Below are 27,751 nucleotides of genomic sequence, written 5' to 3'. Positions count from 1 at the left end.
GCAATGCAATGAAAGAACAAAGCAACATCCATTATATTGTAAAAATACACCACATTGTATGAATAACTGTAAATCTTTTTTATGTACATATATATATATATATATATATATATATATATATATATAAAACTCTTTCTTTTAAAAATATATACACACACCAAGTATATACATAAAGATATATACACATATACCCATATATATATATATAAATATATTATATATATACATCTATTGCACCCTCAAAGATCAAGAGGAGCGCACTCAAGGATTACTTGGCAAGACCATAAAGGCAACGGGGAGGCGGGTGGGACCGTGAGGAATCCACAGGTAGCTAATGTATCCACCAGAAAAGTCGTTACCGAAGGTAAGTAACTCGTTCTTCTGATGGATACAACTACCTGTGGATTCCTCACCTCATGAATAGAGTCCCAAAGCAGTACCACGCCCGGCGGTGGGTGCCTAAATGGTCAAACCAAGAAATCCTGCAGCACTGACCGTGCAAAATGGCCGTCCCTTCTAACCTCAGAATCTAAACAGTAATGTTTTGCAAAAGTGTGAAGGGACGACCAAGTTGCGGCCTTGCAGATGTCGACCACAGGAACACCTCTGGCTAAGGCCGAAGTGGCCGACTTAGCTCTGGTGGAATGAGCTCTAATGCCCTCAGGAGGATCCTTCTTTGCCAAAGAGTAACATATTTTAATGCAAAGAACAACCCACCTGGATAGTGTTCTCTTGTGGACTGCCTTTCCTCTCCTCTTGCCCACGTATCCAATAAACAGCTGATCCTCCAGCCTGAAATCCCTTGTTCTATCGATAAAGAAGCTCAACGCTCTCTTTGGATCCAGACGGTGCAGTCTTTCTTCCTCTTTGGAAGGATGAGGCGGAGGATAGAACGTGGACAAAGTAATTGCCTGAGCCAAATGGAAGGGTGACACAACCTTCGGGAGGAAAGCAGCCTTGGTCCTCAACACCACCTTATCCCCATAAAAAGTTGTATAAGGGGGTTTTACTGATAAGGCCTGCAACTCACTCACTCTCCTTGCTGATGTTATAGCTATCAGGAAGACTGTTTTTAAAAACAAATACCTCAAGGGGCAAGAATGCATAGGTTCAAAAGGGGACCCCATAAGGAAAGTCAGGACTAAGGACAAATCCCATTGCGGCATAACGAATGGCTTTGGAGGATATTGATTTAGAAGACCTTTCAAGAATCTGATAACAATAGGGGATTTAAATAAAGATGGTTGGTCTGGAAGACATATGAAGGCTGACAAGGCCGATAAATAACCTTTAATGGTAGCCACTGCACAACCTTTCTGCGCCAGAGATAGAGCAAAAGACAAAACGTCCGATAGATGAGCTTGTAAAGGATCAATCTGCCTCTCTCCACACCACGCAACAAATTTAGACCACCTATTAGCGTAGATAGATTTAGTGGAGTGTCGCCTGGCCGCTAATATAACATCCACTACCTCAGGCGGGAGAGAGAAGGAACTCAGGTTGCCCCGTTCAATCTCCAGGCATGTAGGTGCAGACTCTGGAGGTTGGGGTGTAGAACCTGCCCCTGCGACTGCGAGAGGAGGTCTGCCCTGAAAGGGAGACGGAGCGGCGGGCACGTTGAGAGTTGGAGAAGGTCGGAGTACCACACCCTCCTTGGCCAATCCGGAGCTATTACGATTACTAGAGCCCGGTCTTGGCGAATCTTCCTCAATACTCGAGGAATCAAGGGTATGGGAGGAAACGCGTAAAGCAACTGGCCGCACCAGGTCATTTGAAACGCGTCCCCCAATGCTTCCTGCATCGGATACTGAAGGCTGCAGAACAACGGACAATGCGCGTTCTCTCGAGTGGCGAACAGATCTACCCGAGGAAACCCCCACTTCTGGAAGATTAAACGGACTTGATCTGGATGGAGTCGCCACTCGTGGTCTGCCGAGAAGTGGCGACTGAGACTGTCCGCACGCACGTTCAAGACTCCGGCCAGATGGTTTGCTATCAAGCAAATCCGATGGTCCTTTGCCCAGGACCATAGTCGAAGAGCTTCTCTGCAGAGAAGGTACGACCCCACTCCTCCCTGCTTGTTTATGTACCACATCGTGGTAGTATTGTCCGTTAGGACCTGTACCGACTGACCACGAAGGGAAGGGAGGAAGGCCTTGAGAGCCAGACGTACAGCCCGTAACTCTAACAGATTGATGTGAAAAATCTGTTCCTCTGGAGACCAAAGACCTTTGATCTCCAGATCCCCCAGATGAGCTCCCCACCCTAGAGCGGAAGCATCCGTTATGACTGTGGCCACTGGTGGCGACTGCTGGAACTGTTTTCCTTGTGAAAGATTGTTGCTTGCAATCCACCACTTCAAATCCACAGCAGCATCTCTGGAGATCTTGACAGTACCCTCTAGATCCCCTCTGTGTTGAGACCACTGCCTTCGGAGGCACCACTGAAGAGCCCTCATGTGCCAGCGAGCATGCGTGACCAACAGAATGCAGGAGGCAAAAAGACCGAGCAGACGAAGGACCTTGAGGACTGGAACTACCGCTCCATTTCGAAACATTGGAACCATTGGGGGAGCGACCCTTGACCCAAGGGTAGGTCGCTCCCCCTGCCGCTGCAGCTCCTCCAAGTTCCCGAGTTCCTGTGTTCCTGAGACCCACCTAACTGTAAGTACCCCCCTCCTCCCAGCCCCTCGCCCTGCCCCGCGCCACTCACCTTCTCTTCTGCTCCTGCTTCTTTTCCTCCTCTCTGTCTCTCCCTCCTCGCTCCCCCTCTGCAATCTTCTTCTGTGTTCTTCTGTTCTTCTGTTCTTCCCTTCTGTTCTTCTGTGTTCTTCCGGTCTTCTGTGTTCTTCTTCTCTGTTCTTCTCTGTGCTTCTGTGTTCTTCTTCTCTGTTCTTCTCTGTGCTTCTGTGTTCTTCTTCTCTGTTCTTCTCTGTGCTTCTGTGTTCTTCTTCTCGGTTCTTCTCTGTTCTTCTCTGTTCTTCTCTGTTCTTCTCTGTTCTTCTCTGTTCTTCTCTGTTCTTCTCTGTTCTTCTCTGTTCTTCTGTCTTCTGCTCTTCTGTCTTCTGTTCTCCTGTCTTCTGTTCTCCTGTCTTCTGTTCTCCTGTCTTCTGTTCTCCTGTCTTCTGTTCTCCTGTCTTCTGTTCTCCTGTCTTCTGTTCTCCTGTCTTCGGCTCTTCTACCTCCTCCGTCTTCTTCCCCCGAGCCTGCCCTCCTGCTCCTTCCTCATCCCCCTCCCTCACTCGCCTCCCCCTCTCTCACCCCTAGCTAACCCGTTCGCTATCTACCTCCCTCACTCCTCCTATCTTCCTATCTCTCTAGCTCCCTATCTCACTATCTAACTCCCCCACTCTCCACCTCCTCCTACCTACCTATCTGTCTATCTATCTATTTCCCTATCTATCGACTTCTCTATCTATTTTCTCTATCTATTTCTCTATCTCTCCCCCCCTCCCGCCACCCCCTCTACTACCTATCTCCCTATCCTCTCACTCTACCTCTCTCCCTCACCCACCTCTACAACCCCCCCTCCCCTATCTTCACAACCCTACTCCTATCTCTCTCCCTAATCTCCAAACCTCCTAACACTCACCCTCCTCCACCCTAAACCCCCTCCCCCAGCTCCTCTCACTCTACCTGTCCCCCCCCCTCCCTCGCGCTTTCCCGCCGCGACCTCCTGCACGCCCCCGCCCCCCAGCTCCCATTCGCCCCCAGCTGACCCCTCCCCCCCCCCTCCTACCTCTTATGGCGGCCGCTGCGCGACTGCGCAGCGGGCGCGCGCAGCGGGCACGCCGCTGGCGTGCCGGAGGCGCGCCAGAGGCAAGCCCGTCTGCGCCCGTCCGCGCCTGGCCCGCGCCCAGCGCCACGACCCCTGGTCCCCAGCTCCCCCAAGCCCCGCTGATCCGCTACGACCCCACCACCCTCCACGCCCTCAACCCAGGGCGCTCCAAAACCTGCTTCCTAGCTCACCCCAAACGCACCCATGGACCCTTCGCCTGCAACTCCTGCAAACGCATCTTCCACCACGCAACTACCACGACCACAAGCCCACGCGCCATCAACCACCTCAAGTGCATCCTGGTCAACGCTCGTTCCGTCCACAAGCACGCCGTTGAACTTTGGGACCTCCTGGACTCCACAGCCCCGGACGTCGCCTTCATCACGGAGACATGGATGAACGCCTCCTCTGCTCCAGACATCGCTACCCGCCATCCCCGAAGGCTACAAGATCTCCAGAAAAGACCGCACCAACCAAGTAGGAGGAGGTGTCGCCATCATCTTCAAAGACTCCATCAGCGTCACCACCTCCACCGAAGACCCCCCCCTCGCCGCTGAACACCTGCATTTTCAGATTCGCACCGACCCAAGGACCACCCTCAGAGGATCCCTCGTCTACCGTCCTCCCGGACCTCGCGCCTCTTTCAGCGACGCCATCGCCGACTTCATCTCCCCGCACGCCCTCGCCTCACCGGACTACATCCTCCTAGGCGACCTCAACTTCCATCTGGAACAAAACAACGACCCCAACACCACCACCCTGCTCGACAACCTCGCCAACCTCGGCCTCAAACAACTGGTGAACACCGCCACCCACATCGCCGGACACACGCTCGACCCTATCTTCTCCGCCAGCAAACACGTCTTCTTCAGCCACACCTCTGCCCTGCACTGGACCGACCACAGCTGCGTCCACTTCACATTCCGACGCGAGACCTCCCACCTCCGCACTCAACCCATCCCTCGTCGACAGTGGAACAAGATCCCTGAAGAGCAACTCTTCTCCGCTCTCGCCGCCAACCAACCCACCCTCACCACCGACCCCAACGACGCAGCTCTCAACCTCACAAACTGGATCTCCAACTGCGCTGACAACCTTGCTCCCCTCAAACGCACGCATCGACAGACCAACACCAAAAAACCTCTCTGGTTCTCTGACACCCTCAAAGAATCAAAGAAAACTTGTCGTGCCCTTGAGAAGGCCTGGCGCAAGGACCACACCGCTGACAACATGACCGCCCTCAAGAACGCTACACGCGAACACCACCACCTGATCCGCACTGCCAAAAGGAACTTTTTCACCGACAGACTAGACAAAAACAGCCACAACAGCAGAGAACTCTTCAGCATCGTCAAAGAGTTCTCCAACCCCAGCGCCAGCGCCAACGCCGTCACGCCCTCACAGGATTTGTGCGAATCCCTCGCCACTTTCTTCCATCGCAAGATCAGCGACCTCCACGACAGCTTCGGACACCAGACCCAACCATACACCACTGAACCCGCTTCCCCGGACATCACCCTCAACAACTGGACCCACATCAACACGGAAGAAACCAAATCCATCATGAACTCTATCCACTCCGGCGCCCCTTCGGACCCCTGCCCGCACTTCATCTTTAACAAAGCCGACGACATCATCGCCCCGCACCTCCAGACCGTCATCAACTCTTCTTTTTCTTCTGCTACCTTCCCCGAATGCTGGAAGCACGCTGAAGTCAACGCCCTACTAAAGAAACCTACGGCTGACCCAAGCGACCTGAAAAACTTCCGCCCCATCTCTCTTCTACCTTTCCCAGCCAAGGTAATAGAAAAGACCGTCAACAAACAGCTGACCACCTTCCTGGAAGACAACAACCTGCTCGACCCTTCACAAACCGGATTCCGAACCAACCACAGCACGGAAACCGCCCTCATCTCAGTCACAGACGACATCAGAACCCTGATGGACAACGGTGAAACAGTCGCCCTCATTCTCCTCGACCTCTCGGCTGCCTTTGACACCGTCTGTCACCGCACCCTAATCACCCGCCTACGCTCCACCGGGATCCAAGGCCAGGCCCTGGACTGGATCGCCTCCTTCCTCGCTAACCGCTCCCAAAGAGTTTACCTCCCTCCGTTTCGCTCAGAACCCACCAAGATCATCTGCGGCGTACCTCAAGGCTCATCGCTCAGCCCGACACTCTTCAATGTCTACATGAGCCCCCTCGCCGACATCGTACGCAAGCACGACATCATCATCACCTCCTACGCCGACGACACCCAACTTGTACTCTCCCTCACCAAGGACCCCGCCAGCGCCAAGACCAACCTACAAGAGGGTATGAAGGACGTCGCAGATTGGATGAGGCTCAGCCGCCTAAAGCTGAACTCTGAAAAAACGGAAGTCCTCATCCTCGGCAACACCCCGTCCGCCTGGGACGACTCGTGGTGGCCCACGGCCCTCGGCACCGCACCGACCCCCGCAGACCACGCCCGCAACCTCGGCTTCATCTTGGACCCTCTTCTCACCATGACCAAGCAAGTCAACGCCGTGTCCTCCGCCTGCTTCCTCACTCTCCGCATGCTCCGCAAGATCTTCCGCTGGATCCCCGCCGACACCAGAAAAACCGTGACCCACGCCCTTGTCACGAGTCGCCTGGACTACGGCAACACCCTCTACGCTGGGACCACCGCCAAACTCCAAAACCGCCTGCAACGCATCCAAAACGCCTCGGCCCGCCTCATCCTCGACGTACCCCGCAACAGCCACATCTCCGCACACCTGAGACACCTGCATTGGCTCCCAGTCAGCAAAAGGATCACCTTCCGTCTTCTCACCCACGCACACAAAGCCCTCCACAACAAGGGACCGGAATACCTCAACAGACGCCTCAGCTTCTACGTCCCCACCCGCCCCCTCCGCTCCGCTGGCCTCGCACTTGCTGCCGTCCCTCGCACCCGCCGCTCCACGGCGGGTGGGAGATCTTTCTCCTTCCTGGCGGCCAAGACCTGGAACTCCCTCCCCACCAGCCTCAGGACCACCCAGGACCACTCCGCTTTCCGGAGACTCCTAAAGACTTGGCTGTTCGAGCAGCGATAACCCCCCCTTTCCCCCCTAGCGCCTTGAGACCCGCACGGGTGAGTAGCGCGCTTTACAAATGCTAATGACTGACTGACTGACTGACAACCAAATCCTGAATATCTTGAATCCGCTGAGGCGGAGGAAAGGCCCGACCCAATGTCGTATCCAGTACTGCCCCTATGAACAGGAGGCGCTGAGAGGGCTCCAGGTGAGATTTGGGCTCGTTCACCGAAAAGCCCAGGTCGAACAACAACTGGGTTGTTGACTGCAGATGACGCAACACAAGCTCCGGGGACTTGGCTTTGATCAACCAATCGTCCAAGTAAGGGAATACTGCTATCCCCTTCCTTCTGAGCTCTGCCGCAACCACCGACATCACCTTCGTGAAGACTCGAGGTGCTGAAGTAAGACCAAACGGAAGGACCGCAAACTGGTAGTGTTGCGATCCCACCACAAACCGGAGATACTTCCTGTGTGACTTGAGTATCGGGATATGAAAGTAAGCATCCTGCAAGTCGACAGACACCATCCAGTCTTCCATGTTCAACGCCAAAAGCACCTGTGCTAGGGTCAGCATCTTGAACTTTTCCTGCTTGAGGAACCAATTCAAGATCCTCAGGTCCAGAATTGGTCTCAAACGACCATCCTTCTTGGGAATCAGGAAATACCTTGAGTAAACTCCTTGACCCCTTTCCTGCTCCGGGACCAACTCCACCGCGCCCTTTAAAAGGAGGACTTCCACCTCCTGTTCTAGCAACAGGAGGTGTTCTTGTGAACAATACGAAGGGCGGGGCGGGATGAGGGGCGGAAACTCCCGAAAGGGAAGGGTGTAGCCTTTTCCCACAACACTGAGAACCCAAGTGTCCGACGTAACAGTCTCCCATTTGGTGAGAAAATGCTGTAATCTTCCCCCTACAGGAGAGGAGTGAGTGGGAAATGGTGGAAGCCTAAGGCTGCTTCCCCTGCTGCACCCCGCCAGAGGATGAGGAAGAGGCAGAGTGCTGCTAAGAGGCTCCCCTGGTGCGGACCCTACCCCTCCCCCTAAAAGATCTATAGGGGTGGGAAGAGGCAGGTTGCTGATATCTTCCCCGAAAGGAAGAGGAGGAAGAGCCACGCCCAAATCCACGAAACCTCCTGAAGAGTCTGGAAGAGGCCGTGGAAGAAGGAGCTTGGAGTCCCAACGACTTAGCCGTGGCCCTGCTCTCCTTAAAACGTTCCAAGGCCGAATCAGCCTTAGCCCCAAACAGTTTGTCCCCATCAAACGGGAGATCCAACAATGTGGACTGTACATCTGCCGAAAAGCCCGAGTTACGTAGCCAGGCCTGTCTCCTTTCCACCACAGTTGTGCCCATTGCTCTGGCTACCGAGTCGGTGGTATCCAGTCCCGTCTGGATAATTTGGGTCGCAGCAGCCTGGGCATCAGAGACAAGATCCAAAAGACCCTGGGGAAGCTCTGTAAACGAAGAGGAGATGTCATCCATCAGAGCATGAATATACCTCCCCAGGATACAGGTCGCATTAGTGGCTTTTAACGCCAGACTGCAGGACGAAAAAATCTTCTTCGACTGCGCCTCTAGCTTTTTTGAGTCTCTGTCCCCAGGCACCGTCGGGAAAGAACCAGGCGCTGATTTGGACGAACAGGAGGCCTGCACAACCAAGCTCTCCGGCGTAGGGTGCCTAGATAGGAAACCAGGATCAGTTGGAGCCGTCCGATACCTCCTGGCCACGGCTCTGTGAACTGCTGGGGAAGATGCCGGCTTCTTCCACACCTCTAAAACCGGATCCAGCAGAGCGTCATTAAAAGGTAATAGAGGCTCCGCCGCGGCTGAGGCCGGATGCAACACCTCTGTCAAAAGATTTTGTTTCGCCTCCACCACCGGCAAAGGCAGGTCCAAAAAACTAGCTGCCTTCCGTACCACTGTATGAAAGGAAGCAGCTTCCTCGGTATATTCCCCCGGGGACGAAAGGTCCCACTCAGGGGAAGTGTCCAGCCCACTGGCCGACTCCAGTCCACGCAGCCCATCACCCGAGTCCTCTAGCTCTCCTTCCTCTAGGGCTCGTTGGTACTCCTGCTCCTCTAGTACCCGGAGAGCACGCCTCCTTGAATGCAGTCGTTGCTCAATCCGCGGAGTCGACAACACCTCCGCCGAAGTCGGAGATCGGCGCCGATCTTCCGAAGCCACCGACGCCGCATCCGGCGCCACAGGTAACTTCGGCGCCGACTGAAGAGCAGATGAAACGGATGGACCCACCGGAGTCACAGGCCGAAATCTCGACGTCGACGGGATGGAAATCCCTGGGGCCAATCCCTCCGAAGCCATCGGAGCGGCCACCGGCGCCGACACTGGCGCCGAGCCCACGTTCCCAAACGGGAGAAAGGGCATAAAGGGTGCCGGCCGAAGAGGCGCAGGATCACCCAAAGAAAAGGCCAAAGGCCCAGCCGGAGCACCCCCTGGAGCCATCTGTTGGAAGATGGCATACATTGCATTCAAGAATGCGGAACTATCGGCTCCAGGGGTGGGAAAAGCCGGATACTGGGGTGCCTGACTCGGAGGCGACCCCGACGCCGGCCTCGGCGTCTGCGCCGGAGAAAACACCTGAGGCTCCAATACCTCAATCACCGACGCCTGTCCAGGCGAAGTTGGAGACGTCGGAGAGAGCAACGGCGTCGAAGGATGCGGCGTCACCGTGGGGCTGACCTCCCATGTCCTCCGGCGCCGATCCGGAGACCTGGAACGAGCCTCCCTTGAATGACGCCGAGATTCTCTACGGCGCCGGGAGTCTCGATGACGCCGATGTCTTGGAGAAGACTTTTTCTTGTGATGCTTCTCCTTTGACTTGGCCATAAACAGCTTCGCCTCGCGTTCTTTAATGGCCTTCGGATTCATGTGCTGACACGAATCACAAGTCGAGACGTCGTGGTCGGAGCTCAAACACCAAAGGCAATCGGAATGAGGATCCGTCACCGACATCTTGCCTCCACACTCACGACAAGGCTTAAATCCAGACTTTCTCTGCGACATTATTTCCACAGAGAAAGAGTACGCAGCAAGATATACACTGTAACCGCAAGAGTAACAGTTGCTCCCTCGAAGATAACCGTTTCGAATGCACGGAAAAAAGGGAACTGACGTCCGCACGTCGTCGAGGACCTCTTATTGCCTGTATGACGTCAGACGGCGTCGCGTGCGAGACAGTGACGTCCTCGTCGACGTGCAGAGACTAGTAAGAAGATTTCCGTAGAATGCTGGCGCCATGGGAGTATTCATGAGGTGAGGAATCCACAGGTAGTTGTATCCATCAGAAACTGGATATGTGCAGAGCAAATAAAATTACATTGTATGAGCAAAGCGTGGAAGACAGCCCGTGTGTGGAGTAGTGCCACCCTGCCTGGTGCTACCAGTTTTAAGGGTGATGGTGGTTCCAGGGGCCTCTCGTCAGACTGTTTCTACAATCCTGGGTTCCAAACAAAGTTAACAAACCATCCACTGTTCCCAACTCAATGCAGTAATAAAAGGAGGAGGTTTCAGTTTCTCATAAAAAATTCAGCTTAGCGGGTTTCAGCTCTGTACCAGAGCAAAACAGTACCTACAATAATACCACCCCCCAACCCCAGTGCTTATTAAAAGCACTGAAGTGCGTTCACCAGGCGTTTTAAAGTTAAAGAAAAACAAGCACTCGCAAAGCCAACAGGTCAGACATGCATTTTGAGTACTAATTAAAATGTTAAAGAAGCCAACAGCAGTGGGGGGAAAACAACTGCTTTTTGCATACAGTGCACACATGACATAAATAATTTAATATGTTGTAGTTATAAGTACTTTTGAGACAATAACCTAGTATCACATGCATGACATTCCAAGCACGCCCCAGGAGGCGAACTTCTACACCAAACAACCAATAGCATGTGGGGTGTGTCATAGTCATCTGGATGGAGTCAAATTCCAGTCTATGCATATTTTAAAGAATTGGCAACAGTAAGCCAAGTAGCCCGAAAAGGACCTATTTACTTTATTGGGATACCTAGAAAATCAGGTAACAATGTCTGAATGGTGGGGAAGGGGCAGAGGAAGCAACAACAACAGGACATCAACACAGGAGCAGAACAGGACAAGCAATGATTGCCCAAAGACAGATTTTGATAGATTTCCTCAAGGACAATAGATGTGGGCTGTTCTTCATGGACATGGGAAGAGAGTTCCAAAATTTTGCAGGTCCCAAAATAAGACTTATACCTCCCCATGATGCTCATTTTATCTTGAGAATCACCAGAAACTTTGCTGCGGATGATTGAAGTTTCCTTGACGGGCTGTGTGAGAAAGTAGCCTCTTTCTAGCCTTGTTACCACCACTTTTGGCCTGTTTGTGAGTATATGTCAGGGTGTTTTCACTGTCTCACTGGGATCCTGCTAGCCAGGGCCCAATGCTCATAGTGAAAACCATATGTTGTCAGTATGTTTGTTATGTGTCACTGGGACCCTGCTAGCCAGGACCCCAGTGCTCATAAGTTTGTGGCCTATATGTGTTCCCTGTGTGATGCCTAACTGTCTCACTGAGGCTCTGCTAATCAGAACCTCAGTGGTTAGGCTCTCTCTGCTTTCCAAATTTGTCACTAACAGGCTAGTGACTAAATTTACCAATTCACATTGGCATACTGGTACACCCATATAATTCCCTAGTATATGGAACTGAGGTACCCAGGGTATTGGGGTTCCAGGAGATCCCTATGGGCTGCAGCATTTCTTTTGCCACCCATAGGGAGCTCTGACAATTCTTACACAGGCCTGCCACTGCAGCCTGCGTGAAATAACGTCCACGTTATTTCATAGCCATTTACCACTGCACTTAAGTAACTTATAAGTCACCTATATGTCTAACCTTCACCTGGTGAAGGTTGGGTGCAAAGTTACTTAGTGTGTGGGCACCCTGGCACTAGCCAAGGTGCCCCCACATCGTTCAGGGCAAATTCCCCGGACTTTGTGAGTGCGGGGACACCATTACACGCGGGCACTGTACATAGGTCACTACCTATGTACAGCGTCACAATGGTAACTCCGAACATGGCCATGTAACATGTCTAAGATCATAGAATTGTCAACCCAATGCCATTCTGGCATTGGGGGGACAATTCCATGATCCCCCTGGTCTCTAGCACAGAACCTGGGTACTGCCAAACTGCCTTTTCAGGGTTTGCACCGCAGCTGCTGCCAACCCCTCAGACAGGTTTCTGCCCTCCTAGGGTCCAGGCAGCCCTGGCCTAGGAAGGCAGAACAAAGGACTTCCTCTGAGAGAGGGTGTAACACCCTCTCCCTTTGGAAATAGGTGTGAAGGCTGGGGAGGAGTAGCCTCCCCCAGCTTCTGGAAATGCTTTGATGGGCACAGATGGTGCCCATCTCTGCATAAGCCAGTCTACACCAGTTTAGGGATCCCCGAGCCCTGCTCTGGCGCGAAACTGGACAAAGGAAAGGGAAGTGACCGCTCCCCTGACCTGTGCCCAGAGCTCCTCCAGTGTGTCCCAGACCTCTGCCATCTTGGAAACAGAGGTGTCTGTGGCACACTGGACTGCTCTGAGTGGCCAGTGCCAGCAGGTGACGTCAGAGGCTCCTTCTGATAGGCTCTTACCTCTCTTGGTAGCCAATCCTCCTTCCTAGGTAGCCAAACCTCCTTTTCTGGCTATTTAGGGTCTCTGCTTTGGGGATCTCACCAGATAACGAATGCAAGAGCTCACCAAACTTCCTGTGCATCTCCCTCTTCACTTTCTGCCAAAGGATCGACCGCTGACTGCTCAGGACACCTGCAAAACCACAACAAAGTAGCAAGACGACTACTAGCAACCTTGTATCATGTCATTCTGCCGGCTTCCTCGACTGTTTCCAGGTGGTGCATGCTCTGGGGGTAGCCTGCCTCCTCTCTGCACCAGGAGCTCTGAAGAAATCTCCTGTGGGTCGACGGAATCTTCCCCCTGCAACCGCAGGCAACAAAAGGCTGCATCACCGGTCCTCTGGGTCCCCTCTCAGCACGACGAGCGTGGTCCCTGGAACTCAGCAACTCTGTCCAAGTGACTCCCACAGTCCAGTGACTCTTCAGTCCAAGTTTGGTGGAGGTAAGTCCTTGCCTCCCCACGCTAGACTGCATTGCTGGGTACCGCGTGATTTGCAGCTGCTCCGGCTCCTGTGCACTCTTCCAGGATTCCCTTCGTACACAGCCAAGCCTGGGTCCCCGACACTCTAACCTGCAGTGCACAACCTTCTGAGTTGTCCTCCAGCGTCGTGGGACTCCCTTTTGTGACTTTGGGTGAACTCCGGTTCACTGTTCTTCCAGGTGCCTGTTCAGGTACTTCTGCGGGTGCTGCCTGCTTCTGTGAGGGCTCCCTGACTTGCTGGGCGCCCCCTTTGTCTCCCCATCCAAGTGGCGACATCCTGGTCCCTCCTGGGCCACAGCAGCACCCAAAAACCCTAACAGCGACCCTTGCAGCTAGCAAGGCTTGTTTGCGGTCTTTCTGCGTGGAAACACCTCTGCAAGCTTCTTCACGACGTGGGACATCCATCCTCCAAAGGGGAAGTTCCTAGTCCTCTTCGTTCTTGCAGAACACCAAGCTTCTTCCAACCGGTGGCAGCTTCCTTGCACCCTCAGCTGGCATTTTTGGGCTCCTGCCCACTGTCGCGACTCTTGGACTTGGTCCCCTTGTCTTACAGGTACTCAGGTCCGGAAATCCACTGTTGTTGCATTGCTGGGGTTTGTTCTTCCTGCAGAATCCCCCTATCACGACTTCTGTGCTCTCTGGGGGTAGTAGGTGCACTTTACACCTACCTTTCAGGGTCTTGGGGTGGGCTAATTTTCTAACCCTCACTGTTATCTTACAGTCCCAGCGACCCTCTACAAGCTCACATAGGTTTGGGGTCCATTTGTGGTACGCATTCCACTTTTGGAGTATATGGTTTGTGTTGCCCTTATACCTATGTGCTCCTATTGCAATCTACTGTAACTTTACATTGCTTGCATTACTTCCTTTTGCTATTATCTGCATAATTTTGGTTTGTGTACATATATCTTGTGTATATTTCTCATCCTCATACTGAGGGTACTCACTGAGATACTTTTGGCATATTGTCATAAAAATAAAGTACCTTTATTTTTAGTATATCTGTGTATTGTGTTTTCTTATATTGTGCATATGACACCAGTGGTATAGTAGGAGCTTTCTTTACATGTCTCCTAGTTCAGCCTAAGCTGCTAGAAACACCTCTTCTACACTAATAAGGGATAACTGGACCTGGCACAAGGTGTAAGTACCTCTGGTACCCACTACAAGCCAGGCCAGCCTCCTACAGGCTGTACCAGGTAAACCTCTGCTGCAAATAATCTGGGCCAATAAAGGCTATGCAGAATACTTCAAATTCAATTATTTTTTCTTCTGGAAGCAAATGCAACTTGGCCAGAGCCTGAGACACTGATTGATATTTGGGAATTTCCAAAAGAAGCAGTGCGGATGCATTTAGCAGCATCTGTAGATCTTTTTTTTAATATTCAGAAATAGAGCATTGCCATAATCCAATTTGGACAAGACAAATGCCGTCACAGCATTTTTTTGAAAGTCAGATGGGATAAATGGACAGATCTTTCTAATCCTTTTCAGGATGAAGAATACAGATGAAACTAAGATAATGGCCTGTTCTTCTGGCCTGGTGACTAGGAAAAAGTGTTATTGCCTAGGAGAAGGCCCCAAGTTTTCCCCAGAGTTAAGCAATATCATGGGCAGTCCCCCCCCCCCGTGACCCCAGCACTTGTTATCCACCAGCCTTTTCATGGCAGTTGAACTGCCATGAAAAGGCTGGCAGAGAACATGGCTGACTTCTGAGCTGCTGAATACAATTAAGACTGCCACCAGACTGCGGACTGGTGATTCGACCACCAGGGCCGTAATGTGGCAGTCGGACCACCACAGCTGCAGCAGCCCGGCCTCCAGCGCAAGTCTGTCAGTCTTCAGACCGCCAGACTCTCAATAGAGCCCTAAATCTTTGAGTTTCGTCTGGGTAAAGGATACCAATACAACTATCTGAGTATATTGGCATTTGATACAACCTAAAAAGCTGAAAGGTTTGATTAGTCTTGCCACTGGGCAGACATACAAGTTAAAAAGGGTAGGGCTCGGTGAGGAGCCCTGCAGCACCCCACATGGCAGGCATAACTGGTCAGAAGTAAATTCCCCCAAAGTCACATGTTGTACCCTCTCCGAGGGTAAGGATTTTAGCAATCTAAGAGTGAAATGAACGAGTTACTTACCTTCGGTAACGACTTTTCTGGTGGATACATTACCTCATGAGGTGAGGAATCCACAGGTAGTTGTATCCATCAGAACTCTTATTCTGAACTCAGAGAGGCAGCCAATCAAAATGTTATGACTGACCAGGTCGAAAGCGGCAGAGAAATCCAATAAAATCAGAGGAGCCTTACCCCTTCCATAAAGAACGGACCTTAACTCTTGATTCAGCAGTCAAGGGATCAGTGCTATACGCACTTCTGAATCCAAATTTTGTCGAGTCCAGAAGTTGTTAGCATCTATAAAAGATGTATGTTTTACATTCAGAGCCTTTTAAAATTTTGGATGGAAACAGCAGCAGAAAGATGGGCTTATACCAAGATTAGCTTTTTTTTTTTTTTATAAATAACAGAAGGATGGAAGTAATATCCAGATTTATTTTTCTAATTGAAGATCACAGCCAAGTGTGTACTTACAATTTCTGGGACAAGGTGTACAATTTTTGGTAGACAGGAGTCTAGGGGGAGCCTGATTTAGTTGACTTAACTAGGTTTAGAACCTGCTTGGTACTAAGTGGAAAAAAACATGTCCAGGACTACAAGGGTAAAACATGCTTCGCTTTCCACCAGATCATCAGGGTTATTTTGTTTATTGGTTACTAAGGTATTGAAAGCATCCTCCTGAGTCTGAAAAGAAGCAGTCTTCCTATTAGACCCTGGCATCTTTGCTAGACTTTTTACTGTACCTGGGCTCGAAAAATCTACTCGACCACTCGCTATGGCAAGTTTTATTTTATTAGGTCGAGCTATTTTTAGATCCTGTACTGTTCAGTCAGAAACTGAATTAGCAATTGAGGTGCCTTTAAATGTTATTCTTGTCACATTTGCTTGGTGTTCAGAGACAGAGGTCAGAAGTCAGCTTGTCTTCTTGCAATACAAATACTTTTCCTTGTGACTGTAGAGTTCCAGGATTTTTTTTAAGGTGAACTGTCTGGCCTATGTGAAATGAAAGGCTGTTGGTATCCGGTTTTTCCCCTTCACACAAAATTGATATAACTAAATCAACTCTACAAACATTTCAAAATATATTTCAGTAGCTGTGAAAGACCACTTTTTGTACTTCTGTGTGATGAAAAAATATTTTAATAGGACGAAAAAAGTCAGAACACTTTACTTGGTGATATGCAAATGATAAATGTTTTCTGAAACCCAGTTTCCACAGGTTATTGTTAATAAACTACATAGTTTTATCAGTAAAGCTTCAAGTTAGAGGGAAGGTTTTTGGACATTTCTTGGAAATTTACTGTCTGTAAATGACAGTGTGCTACCACAGCATGCTTTAGTAATGTATTTATTAAAAGTGAGTGATTAAACAAACTGAGAAATGCTCCTGTCCTGATGGCAAAACTATCAGTAAACTAAGAGGCAAGTCTTGCCCGGATCATGTGTACTCTATATGTGGGCTAGATTTTCTATACATAGAGCAAATGTTTAGTGTATTTAATCAAACAAAAGAGGATTTTTATACAACAGAAATCATGAACTCACATATTTGAAGGTGCACTCATGTGAGAACGAAGAAAAAGGGGACTATAAAATACAATATTTGCCTAGGATCACACAATTATTTAAGCTACTCGACCTGCAGGTAAAGTAACATTTTTGTGATTGTTCGAGGCTTGTGTACTAAATAACTCTTTAGCAGAGTTCTTAGATTGAGAATCTTATTTGAGAAATATTTTGTTTTTTTCCTTCAAGGTTAGCTTTTTATAGTCTGTGATAGATTGCATATAGATCACTCTGTCCCGTGGGTCACGATTTAATCTCCACCTCCACTCTTTCCTTCTGCAGAGCTGTTTCTGGGCTCTGAAACGCTCAGAAAAAACAAGGTTCTGAAGAGGTTTTTCCCCACTTGGTAAAAGGTTTTTCGGGAACGAGTACATATATTGCCGCATTTCGGATAAAAATGTAGGCCAGGCCGAAAAGAAAAAGTAGCAGAAAGACACTCACAAAGAAAGCAGCACTTACATATAAGAGTGATGTTGGATTCAACCAACAGTAAGCAAAGGGCAGGCTCCAAGCCCCCTCTAAGGTAATAGAATAACTTACAGGCAACAGCTCATGCTCCGTCTCAGTCAAGACCTAAAAAAAAGACCAAATATGTTGACAGGGAAACAAGGCAGTTATATGCCTGCAATAGCAAATACAAATTAGACAGTTGAGGGGTGGCTATCTAACAATAATATTGCATACAGTGGATCATTGTTTTTAAGTTCCAGAATGGCCACTATAATTAGAACCAATGTATTAGCCACGTTGGGATTGGAGAACAATTACACCCTATGGATAATACCATTCCATGGTGATCATCTGGTTTGGAGGCAGTGGCCTCGCAGAACGAGGTGCACTGCAGAAGAATTGGGCAGCAAGCAAGATTAGCACTGCCGGAGGAACTGCAATATGCCATAAACAAAAAAAATGAATGGACATATAAAATGAGAAAATGAAAAACAATTAAAAAGGACCGACCCATAAGCCGACACTAAAATACATTTGTTTTTAGTGATGTGCTCATTAACAGATATGGAAAGTAAACCAATGTCTAAAGTGGGGTGAACCACTGCCCCATATATGCGGTCATGGGTGGCCGCAGACTGTAAACGGCACACATACAGATCAACAGCAGAAGAGGTCGGACCCAAAGTCCCTCCGTGTATATATACTTATACACATATATGATAATTACTTTATTGTGTTTGGCCCTGGAGACAGATTGAACTGTCTCACCAGACGTTTAGAAAAAACATACATAAAATACATACATGAAGTCAGCAAGATTAATCAATTGGTCTAGTAAATAGTCAATCCCATTTTACTTCTGCCTAACACAGCATACAGCATGAGGCAATTGGTTCCTTTCAGTTTGAGGAACTGCACACATCCTGTGCACAGTTACTCCTCTTCAATGTTAAACCCGGTTTCAAATGTTCGTTTTCATTTTAATTGTTACATTAACTTTAAATAGCATCTATTAATTTTGCCTGCATTTCAGGGGCCCAGTTAGATGGCAACTATCATGTCTCTAGCTTAAAGTTACAAAAAAAATTAGGCGGCTTTGCAATTGTGTAGCTTCCAGCAAATTGAGGGCTCGGTTCCCTACGATTTCCTCTTATGTCATTCTTGTGTAATAATAAAATGCACGGCACACAGATCGACAATCAATATACATAAATAAAAAAATAAAAACAGCCACAATGAATGTACCAGTATGCATGTCTCCAGGCTTTAACAAACTAAAATAATAATACAACCTTAATGCCTTTAACATATACATTTTATAGTAAATAAAGCAGACCCGCTGCCTTGGTCTCTTTGGCACAGTCCATTAACATTCAAACCTTAGCCATTAACACGTATTTCACAATAAGCAAGTCAGGCTTACTGTCTTTGCCAAACTTTTATAATAAAAAATAAAAAAATCAATCCAATCGAATTTGATATTTATTTTCCCAACTACTATCTATAGCCCTTACCATCAGCATAAGCAACACAGTCCTACTAAATTGTGCATAAACTGGCAACAATAATGCATTACAATTATAAAATTACTAACATGCCCTAATTTACAGCAGACAAAACAATATAAAAGCCCTCATAAAAGGGCCTAGCAAGAATCACTCTGAAAATGTTCTACTCCTTGGATGTCAGAGAGCATGGCCTACATCAAAACCTTTCCCTACTGTGGCAATTTGTAATATTTCATAGAAAATACCCGCCTTTATAATGTAAAACAGTGTGATCACAATTCAACTTTAAAGCTTATTAGTTATAACAGCATTAGAGAGATTCTATAAATGCATAATACAATGATATTGTAATGAAATCCACCTTTAAGGGATTATTAGCTTTAACAAATGTTTTTCATCAATGAATAAACCAGGCCTACTGTCTTTATCATACCTTTTTGTATAAATAGATCAAACCTATGGCATTGGACATAACTTTTCCTAGTGAAACACTCATGCTTATGAACTTTGTCCTGCCACCATAACCAACATAGGCCTCCTGTTTGGAGCATAAGCTTTCTCACAAGGCAACCATCAAGTATACAGTCCTAAAATTAGAAGTGCATACAAAATAATATGGCACATCAAAATATCCTCTCTCCTAGAAGAACGTAACAAGGATTTTGTGCAAGTTTAACCCCATGATTTCTCAGAGGATTTACCAACATCAAAACATCTGCCTACTAAAGCAATCTGTGAGATTCCAGGTAGCAAACGGTGTCTCTGGAAGTTACAAAATACAGTTCTATCTTTATTGTAACTCTTCACAATAAAAAGATGAGGCCTATAGCTTTAGTCACTGGTTTCCAATCATAACCAACTCAGTTCTGATGTATTGAGCCATATGCTTTGCAACAAAGCAAAAAGTGCAATGCAAGCACACTTCTGCCCAATCAAATACTGTACTCAAGAGGACCAACATTTAGGCAAAACATAGGCCACTCTCATAGAAGTACTTCTAGAAGCTCTTTTTCTGTTGATCATAAAAGTCCTGCTGAAAGCTGCACTGTCAAACCAGATCTAAAAATTAGTTCCCTGGTATGGCTTTCTAGAAGGGGACAAGTCATACAAACAACAGGATGGTAAAAAAACCTACACTCCGGGGCAGGGACAACCATAAGAGAAATAAAAGTAATCCGATAATATGAAAGCAAATGAAATTTGCAGGAAAATCTGTCAATGGTACGCAACAGGCTGACCCAAAGCACACCGAGTATTGTCCACAAAATGTCTTTGACAGCTAACTGCTAAAAGCTGCCTGTGGGGAAGACTTTAACAAAAAACAAAAAAAAGTGGTGTTGAGAGTAGGCATTTATAGGCATTCTCTCATAGCACCAGCTTTGTCATAGGACACAAGCCTAGAAATACTACTTCTGGGCCGCATATAAGCATGGTGACACCAGCTAGAGAAGAAAGGAGTAGCAGCATGGGAACACCAGTTCCAAGAGTTGTGGAAGTCTGGTAATGCCATGAAATAGATAAATAGGGGGGGGGGGGGGGGGGGGGGGGGGGGGGGAGGGGTGCAAAGAAGGGAAGCCAGGATGAGTGTAAACACCAACTATAGGGGGGTACAGTAGAGGAAAGCCTGAAGAGAATTTCCACATTTCGGCATGTTGGTAAAGATATTCATGATACAAGTGAATGCAATTTCAATTCGCCTCACTTTAAGAAATGCAAAACGGTTACATAAACTGTATTTAAATCAATACTGTAAAGTAACACATGAAGCACAAATCTTGATCTCCTTGCCTGCACAATAAGACAGTACTTCATCAATTGTACGTGTTTAATATCAAAATCTGGGACGTGTTTAGGAATTTCAGTACGGTATTGCTAATAGATATACGACTGCCAGCGACCTTCCTACAGGAGTTAGATAAAGGAAAAGTCTGGAGCAGCAGGTACTGTGTCAGACTTGGAACTCAAACTTCAGGGCTTACACAGCACTGATTGATAGATCAGACGTGGGGTGGTGGCAAGCAGAGTAAAAGGAGTTAAAGCCACATGTGAACATCAGCTCCAGGGACCAGTCGAGGAAAGAAGGTTGGATTGCTTTGACAGTGTGAGAAAACAAGCTGGGCTGTTATTGCTGCCGGGAAATGCCAGGAGCGTGGGATATGACACTGTGGGAACTTCAGAATCCATAACTATGATAAATAATAAGTGTCACCAATTACACTGAAACCTATTCAATCTGAAGTACATCTTGGTGCAGTAAATTACGCGAATGAGACTGAGTGATCTCCTACAGTATTCAAACACTGTGTGCATACAGGTCATCTGCAGTGACCTCTGCCTTATCCAACTGATTTTTCCAGTCCTGTATTCTTGTGTTCTAGATCCTGCTTGCTTCAGGGGCCCACTATCTCCAAATTACATTGGATGGGCTTTCCTGCGGTAACAGATCTGCAAAGAAGAACCTGTGCACACTCTCGTACGAAATAGACTAAAGCGACAAACGCAGGGAGTAAGTAGAAATCACTGACAAAGTCAATAAATTTGGGTTTTAAACAGTCGGTACACCAAGACATACAGGCCTAGCAGTTCGGGCTGGACTGTTCCCATGGGAAGACTGATTTGCATATGGCTGGGTCCAAACTGGAATGGCATGGGCAGCAAAAAAACAATGGATTAAACCCAGATCTGTGACTGGGGGTGAATGTTTGACAATGTTCAGCATTCCGTCCATCACTTGTTGTTTTTGCATTTGTCGCCCTAAGTGGGAAGGGTATGCCCAGACGTGGGTCCCGTGCTTCCCATGCCACTGGATTCAAGCTAGCCTGGCTGATGAGGGGTGAAACCCCGAAACTGGTCCCAGGATGCTTGTTTCCATTCCAGGGAAGACCTGGCCTAGCAGTTCGGGCTGGACTGTTCCCATGGGGAACAGGGTCAAGACTGATTTGAATATGGCTGGGTCCAAACTGGAATGGCATGGGCAGCAAAAAAACGATGGATTAAACCCAGATCTGTGACTGGGGGTGAATATTTGGCAATGTTCAGCATTCCGTCCATCATTTGTTGTTTTTGCATTTGTCGCCCACTGGATTCAAGCTAGCCTGGCTGATGAGGGGTGAAACCCCGAAACCGGTCCCAGGATGCTTGTTTCCAGTCCAGGGAAGACCTGGCCTAGCAGTTCGGGCTGGACTGTTCCCATGGGGAACAGGGTCAAGACTGATTTGCATATGGCTGGGTCCAAACTGGAATGGCGCGCTGCCTAGCATAAAGAAACTCAATGCTTGACCAGGGTTTGCAGGTGCTCCATAAATGCAATTACAATTAGGTCTGATATTAGAGAGAACTCGCCGAGACGCCTACTGGGTAGTTCAACAAATGTATTGAAATTTCAACATGAGTAAATAATCTTTCTCACAGTGAAAGATTGGTTTTCATAAAGTTTGTTAAAGCATTATAACCATTTCCAGGCGGACGAGCAGCAACAATCATTTCCCGGAAACTTATCACACAAATTGTTTGCTTTGCTGTAGGCATGTTACCACAAATCTCAACGTTCCAATCCAAACTGCTATAGATGTATACATAGGAGGCAGTACTCACTGACAAGTTATCAGGCGCACTTGTTTATTGGCACCTGAATCTACTTCTTAACTGACACGGAAGAAGAAAGGTGCGTTTACTCCCCCGCCTCAAACAAGCCTTCCGAATTTTGTTTTTATTTTATTTATTTTTTAATTAAATAAAGTGGAATCTATGTGTGTTAGTCTAGTGACTGTGCGTTTTACAGCAGATATCAATGGACCCATAACTTGTTCTAATGGGACTGGATGGAAACAATACTTGTTAAACCACTTTGAAATGGATGATATATTTCAGTCAGGCGTCGCAGCGATGGGCTCACAAAATGTTACAGAAAACGCCCAGCCCCAAAACTCTTTCTGCGACCACAAGAGGGTTTTCAAACAAAAAACAGGATCACTTATCGAATAAGCAGATTCCATATTGATATAATACAACAGCTATACTCCTCATCGCATGCATGGAATAGGAATGCCGCTCCAGGAACAGATCCTACAACCCCACGGAATACAGCAGCACCCACTTATTTGATCTCCCAGAGATTTGCTAAACTAGGAAATCTTTAAAATACCCAGTTTATCCATCCACCCATCCGTGAGTAATTCATATTATAATGGCGCTCCCTCAGAGAACACCCCTAAACCGTCATAGTATATCATTCCATATGAAAGTATTCATGCAACAGTAACATTCCCCAGTCCCAACCATGTTGCAGTAATTAGTTTTTGGCATGACCGTTCCCCACTCCCCATGTGGCAGAGAGAACAACGCCTCCTTCTTTTCCCCACTCTGTGCCATCTCCTTGCAACACCTCAGAGCAGGGACGTAATTATGTGCTATACCATGTTATAGATTGCTCCTCCAACACCTTACCGGCGCTTTTCCGAGCCACCCCCCTCTGCACCCATGGAACTTGTTCCTCATAGCCACTGAGCAGTTCCCATGCACGACTATACACCTCATAATCCGCACTTTCTTCAAGTTTATTTCTAGTGACGTACAAGGTGTATCGGATGAAAAGACAACTGGACTTGACATATTACATTACACTAACTAAGTGTTAAGGCGCCTCGTCAGATCCTGGTACAGACCGGTCCCCACCCAAAGGCAGGGCCATGCCAGTTCGCAGGAGGCCGGCTGGGTGCCAAGCTCTGACAACCACCCAGTGCAAGAGTCTCTGCCAGATCCTTGATCCGGATACACAACCTGCTTGGGCTATTAGAAAAAAAAAAAACTGGAAAGAGGCCTTATCAGACAAACTAAAACACAAACAGTGAACTCGAAAAAATCTTCAGTGCTGTGCTGCAGTTAAATTCAGAAACCCAGTTGTATCCCTCACAGATAAGGGTCCGACTCTTCCAACGTCATTATATTACGTGATTCTATTCAGCGTGCTTAGCCCTAACAGCGCTACCACACATATCCTGTTTACATACATCTCTGTCCACAACTACACACCCTCTCTAATCTGCAACTGACCCTTTACACCCATGGTAGCATCAATTTTATGTGACTATCAGTCTTTTTGCCTGTATCCCCCACGCCGACCGCTCGAGCGACATTCCATATATTTGTCATGGTTTATCTGAATAGCTACATCACCGAGCCCCATCCAGTTTCGTCTGATGATCCTGGATACCCCCTATAATTTTCGTCACAACTGTAAGCGCAGCTGTTTCCGACATGGGCTTCGCCGCAATAAAAACATCGTAAAAAACGCGCAATGCTGAAGTCACTCACATAATACGTGCCTATTAAAGACCAATGCGTAGATTCCATGTGGTCGAAGGAAAGTTTCAGGAGATTGACGTTCTCAAGAACATTCTGAAAGCCGTTAAACTAGTCGATACCGAGAAAAAGTTGAAAGGTATTCCAAAGTATTCTCCCATTAAAACTAAAGTCAACGAGAACCCAACAATCGCGGGACCAAAACATGGACTTTTCACCAACTAAAATTCTCTGAACGGCGTTTTTTTTAGATCACAGGTGAGTGAAAAAGAACATACATTTGATTACTCAATCAGCACATTTGGGGCCAGATTTAGCAAAGGGTTTTATCCATTCTGTGGCTATGGGCAAATGTGTTCGTACATATGGCCCTTGGTCCGATTAAACAGGTAATGTCTGGACAAAACGGAACTTCAAGACAGCTTTTAAAATGGCGACAGTGTCAAGGCTCGGCGGTTTCCATTGTATGCAAAGTAAACACAAGGCACAAAATACAACCGTGACAACATCATGCGCATAACGTACGTATGGAAACTACGACCTCAGAAACCAACTATGAGAGCCCTGCAGGAGGCAGCCATGCTACCGCGTGACGTCATCAATACGCGACAGTCCGTCCCACTACATAGGACGGCTACTCTGCCCGGTTAACCAACAATCATTTTGGTTTACCACAAGACGTGCTGGCGGGTATCTACATATAGGTGGCCACAGTAATGGGCGTGTGTCGGAGCGAATCCTACCGCTATAGGCAGGAAGTGGCGTAGGTGAAAGCTTCAACCCCGACCTTCACTGTACTTATGACAGGGTGCATTCCTCTACCTGTCATCGGACATTCCGTGACATTCCTTATTCTGAAACTATGGCGGTTATCCCTATGGCTGCCGCGACCCCCTCCCTGCATAAAGGAAGGGGTGGAGTCGGGGCAGCTGTAATGCGAAACGAAGCAGAGTGATGAGGGGGAAATCTATGTACCTAGTTGGCAATACATGAGCACCCACCCCCATGTTAAACCCATAAGCTCCTCCTCTTGTATCCACTCTGGACAGTGACTGGAGAATGCAAAAAGTCCTCAAATCACAACAATGGCCAGAGATAGAAACACGTAAAGACAGCAAGAAGGCAAAGATATGCGGCAACAAACTTACGTAATAGAGGTTGTGGCACAGAAAAAGTATACAGAGTGAGAAAGTGAAGAGGAGCGTAACAAACAAGGAGGTAGGTAATAGGAAGTGGAGCAAAGGGGCAAATAACAGAAAGAACGTGACGCTGGGGAAAGGGGCAAAGGAAGGAGGAGGGCATGACTGGAAAAACTGACTCAAATGACATACGATGCGCAAAACAGCACAGAGACAGGGAAGCGGGGAGTGCGCAGAGTAAAACAGGTGCACATGCACAGAGGTAGGGGGAAGCGGACAGAAGCAGGGGGCAAATAAGGTAGCGAGTCTCCTGCATCAGTAGAAGATGAGGAAGGAAGAGCCAATGGGCTAGCATGGATGAAAATCATTAAAAACAAGCACCATCGAAGAGAGTGTAAATAGAGTAGGGGGCAAACAGAAGATAGTAGCAACGATCATATATATAGGAAATCGGGCGAAAGAGCGATCCAATCTGAGTACAGAAAAGGCATGGAGAAGATATGGCGAGGGGATAGAGGATGCACACCTAGCAATATTGTAGGAGGGGAGGAGGTGGCAGTAGGCGGGGGAGAGGAGGCGCAGAGCGAGGAAGAGGAGGTGCAAAAAGAGACAAGGGTAGAGGCAATGAGGTAACGAGAGGCAGAGGCAGGCGCCCTACAAGTGAACATGGGCTATATATATATATGTAGGAAGAAGGCAGTAGTAGATATGCATGGGGCTGGGGGAGGGGACAGGGAACGGTCAGGTTACAGAGGGGTGCAGGGAGAGTAGTAGTGGAGGGAAAAGGTGGGTAAGAAGCGGAATGAAGAAGCAGAGATGAGAACGCAGGAGAGGGTAGAGGCGGTATAAGCAGAAAGAAGGCAGATACGTTAAGGATCAGAAGCGGGTGGTGGTGTCAGTGGATGAACTAGGAGGAGATCGCTAGAGAGATGGGGGAAGAAGAGACAGAGTGGAGGAGGAGGTATAGAGTGAATAATGCAGAGAGGGAATGGACAGAAAGTGAGAAGGGAAGGAACGTTGTAAAGGACAGAGTAAAGAGGCCGCTAGGGCAGCCAGGTTACTCCAAACACTTGCCGATGTAGGCGGTGGAGACTGAGACACCGATCCGCTCCTACCTGAAAAAGCAGATAATGCACTTCTCTCCTACAGTCCGTCTCCTCCTCCCCTCTGTACGACTCTTCTCCACGACTGCCGCTTCCTCCTCTGTGGCTCACCTCGGAGCTGCTGCTGAGCATCAGGGCTGTGTGCTCCCCTCCCCCTTGCCCCTCCCTCTCGCTCTCCCTTTTCCTCACACCCTGATCCTTCTCTGCTTACACCGCCTCCTCCCTCCCCCACCTCCTGTACGTCCTCTGGTGCTTCTCCCCTCCCTTTCCTGCCGTCTCCCCTCCCTTTCCTGTTGCGCCCCCACCCCGCTCCCCCGGTTTACCTGCCGTCTCTCCTCCCACAGCATTTCCCCCACCCCCTCCCGTATATCCTCTAGCCCTCCTTTCCTGCTCGCGCTCTTGTTTTCAGCCTTTCTCTCCTCCCTTTCCTGCAGTTTCTCCACCCCCAATGTCCTTCTCTCTACGCCTTCACGCTCTCATGTGTAGTGTGTTCTATAGTTTATCTTGTCCACAACCTCTTCCCTTCCAGTCGCTCTTTTCTTTTACTTTTCCACTAGCATCTTTGTCACCTCTTGTTTGTCCGCTTGCTGTTCTGCTCCTTTCTCGCACGTCACTCCCTTTTCTTTCAGTTGCAGTAACCCTGTAGTGCCCGCAGTTACATATTCTGTAGCGTAGCCTACTCTTTGCAGAGCTCTCTGGGTCCTACCGCCTCCCCGTTTTTCTAAAGCTCCATTATCTAGAAAATGCATCATATTTTCCTGGTTTCTATTAGGAGTCGTTCTAGTATCTCGCACCAGTCCACCCTATCCTCCCTCCCTGTCCCCCTCCAGCCTCCCAATGACCACTACCTAATTTCTCCAGGTTCCTCGTTTATTCACCCAATGTTTTTCCTGTCTCCTTTTTTATTCCTTTCATGTCTTCTTTCATCAAACCTCGTGTCCCCGTCGCCTCCGCTGATTCCGGTTCACTTGCCACTAAGCACCCCTCCTGCTGTCCCTAGAACCGCTTTCACTCTTCTGCACGTTTCTGGTTCTTTTGTCGGCATGGCCAAATTCGTATGCGTTTATTGTGTCTCATTTCAATCCTGTCTCTTCTTCTGACCCTAGGGATCTTCTCACCACTCCACTCTTCTTCCTCTCCCCTCCCCTCGTCTGCTGTCAGACCACAGCCGTCGCCACAAGTCTGCTGTCTTCAGGTCTCCTCTCCCCCAGCGCGTCCTGTTTTCTTTCCGTTTTGCTATTCCCATTTCTCTTTTAATCCTACCCCCCTACTTTCTCAGGTCTCCTTTCACTCTATCTCTTCAACTGAACCTCTCCCATCTCTTCTGCTGCCTCTAGATCTTTTGTCATTCTCTTTATCCATCTCAGTTCGTTTGTCTCTTCTCACCTACTGTATTTCCTTCACGGTTTCTGAAACTATTGTCATTCTTCCCCATGTGTTCCTTCTGCTGTCCTCACGTCCCTTCTCGCCCTTTCTTCCCTCCTCTTTTCTCTGCTGTGCTTTCCCACATCTTTGTCTCAATCTTTTTCTTTTAATCTGCTAACTCTTCTCTACTGTTATAACAGTACTGCCCACCCTCTCACACC

General features: G+C 48.4%; 1 protein-coding gene across 8 annotated transcripts in view; it reads right to left on the bottom strand.

The window, feature by feature from the left end:
- ZMIZ2 (zinc finger MIZ-type containing 2) overlaps positions 1-27,751 on the bottom strand; it is a 233,846-nt gene that overhangs the window by 186,864 nt on the left and 19,231 nt on the right. For 2 of the 8 annotated variants that reach the window (XM_069214277.1, XM_069214281.1), the window contains exon 2: positions 17,205-17,237. The exons of 4 other annotated variants lie outside the window; for them this stretch is intronic. The gene's annotated coding sequence lies outside the window, so the exon portion shown is untranslated. Of the gene's footprint in view, positions 1-17,204; positions 17,238-26,177; positions 26,403-27,751 lie in introns of those variants that run through there. 2 more of the 8 variants (XM_069214278.1, XM_069214276.1) reach the window with 2 other exon arrangements.

Source organism: Pleurodeles waltl, chromosome 11 (assembly GCF_031143425.1).
Source record: "Pleurodeles waltl isolate 20211129_DDA chromosome 11, aPleWal1.hap1.20221129, whole genome shotgun sequence".
NCBI lineage: Eukaryota > Metazoa > Chordata > Amphibia > Caudata > Salamandridae > Pleurodeles > Pleurodeles waltl.
This window is presented reverse-complemented; position numbering and strand designations above follow the sequence as displayed.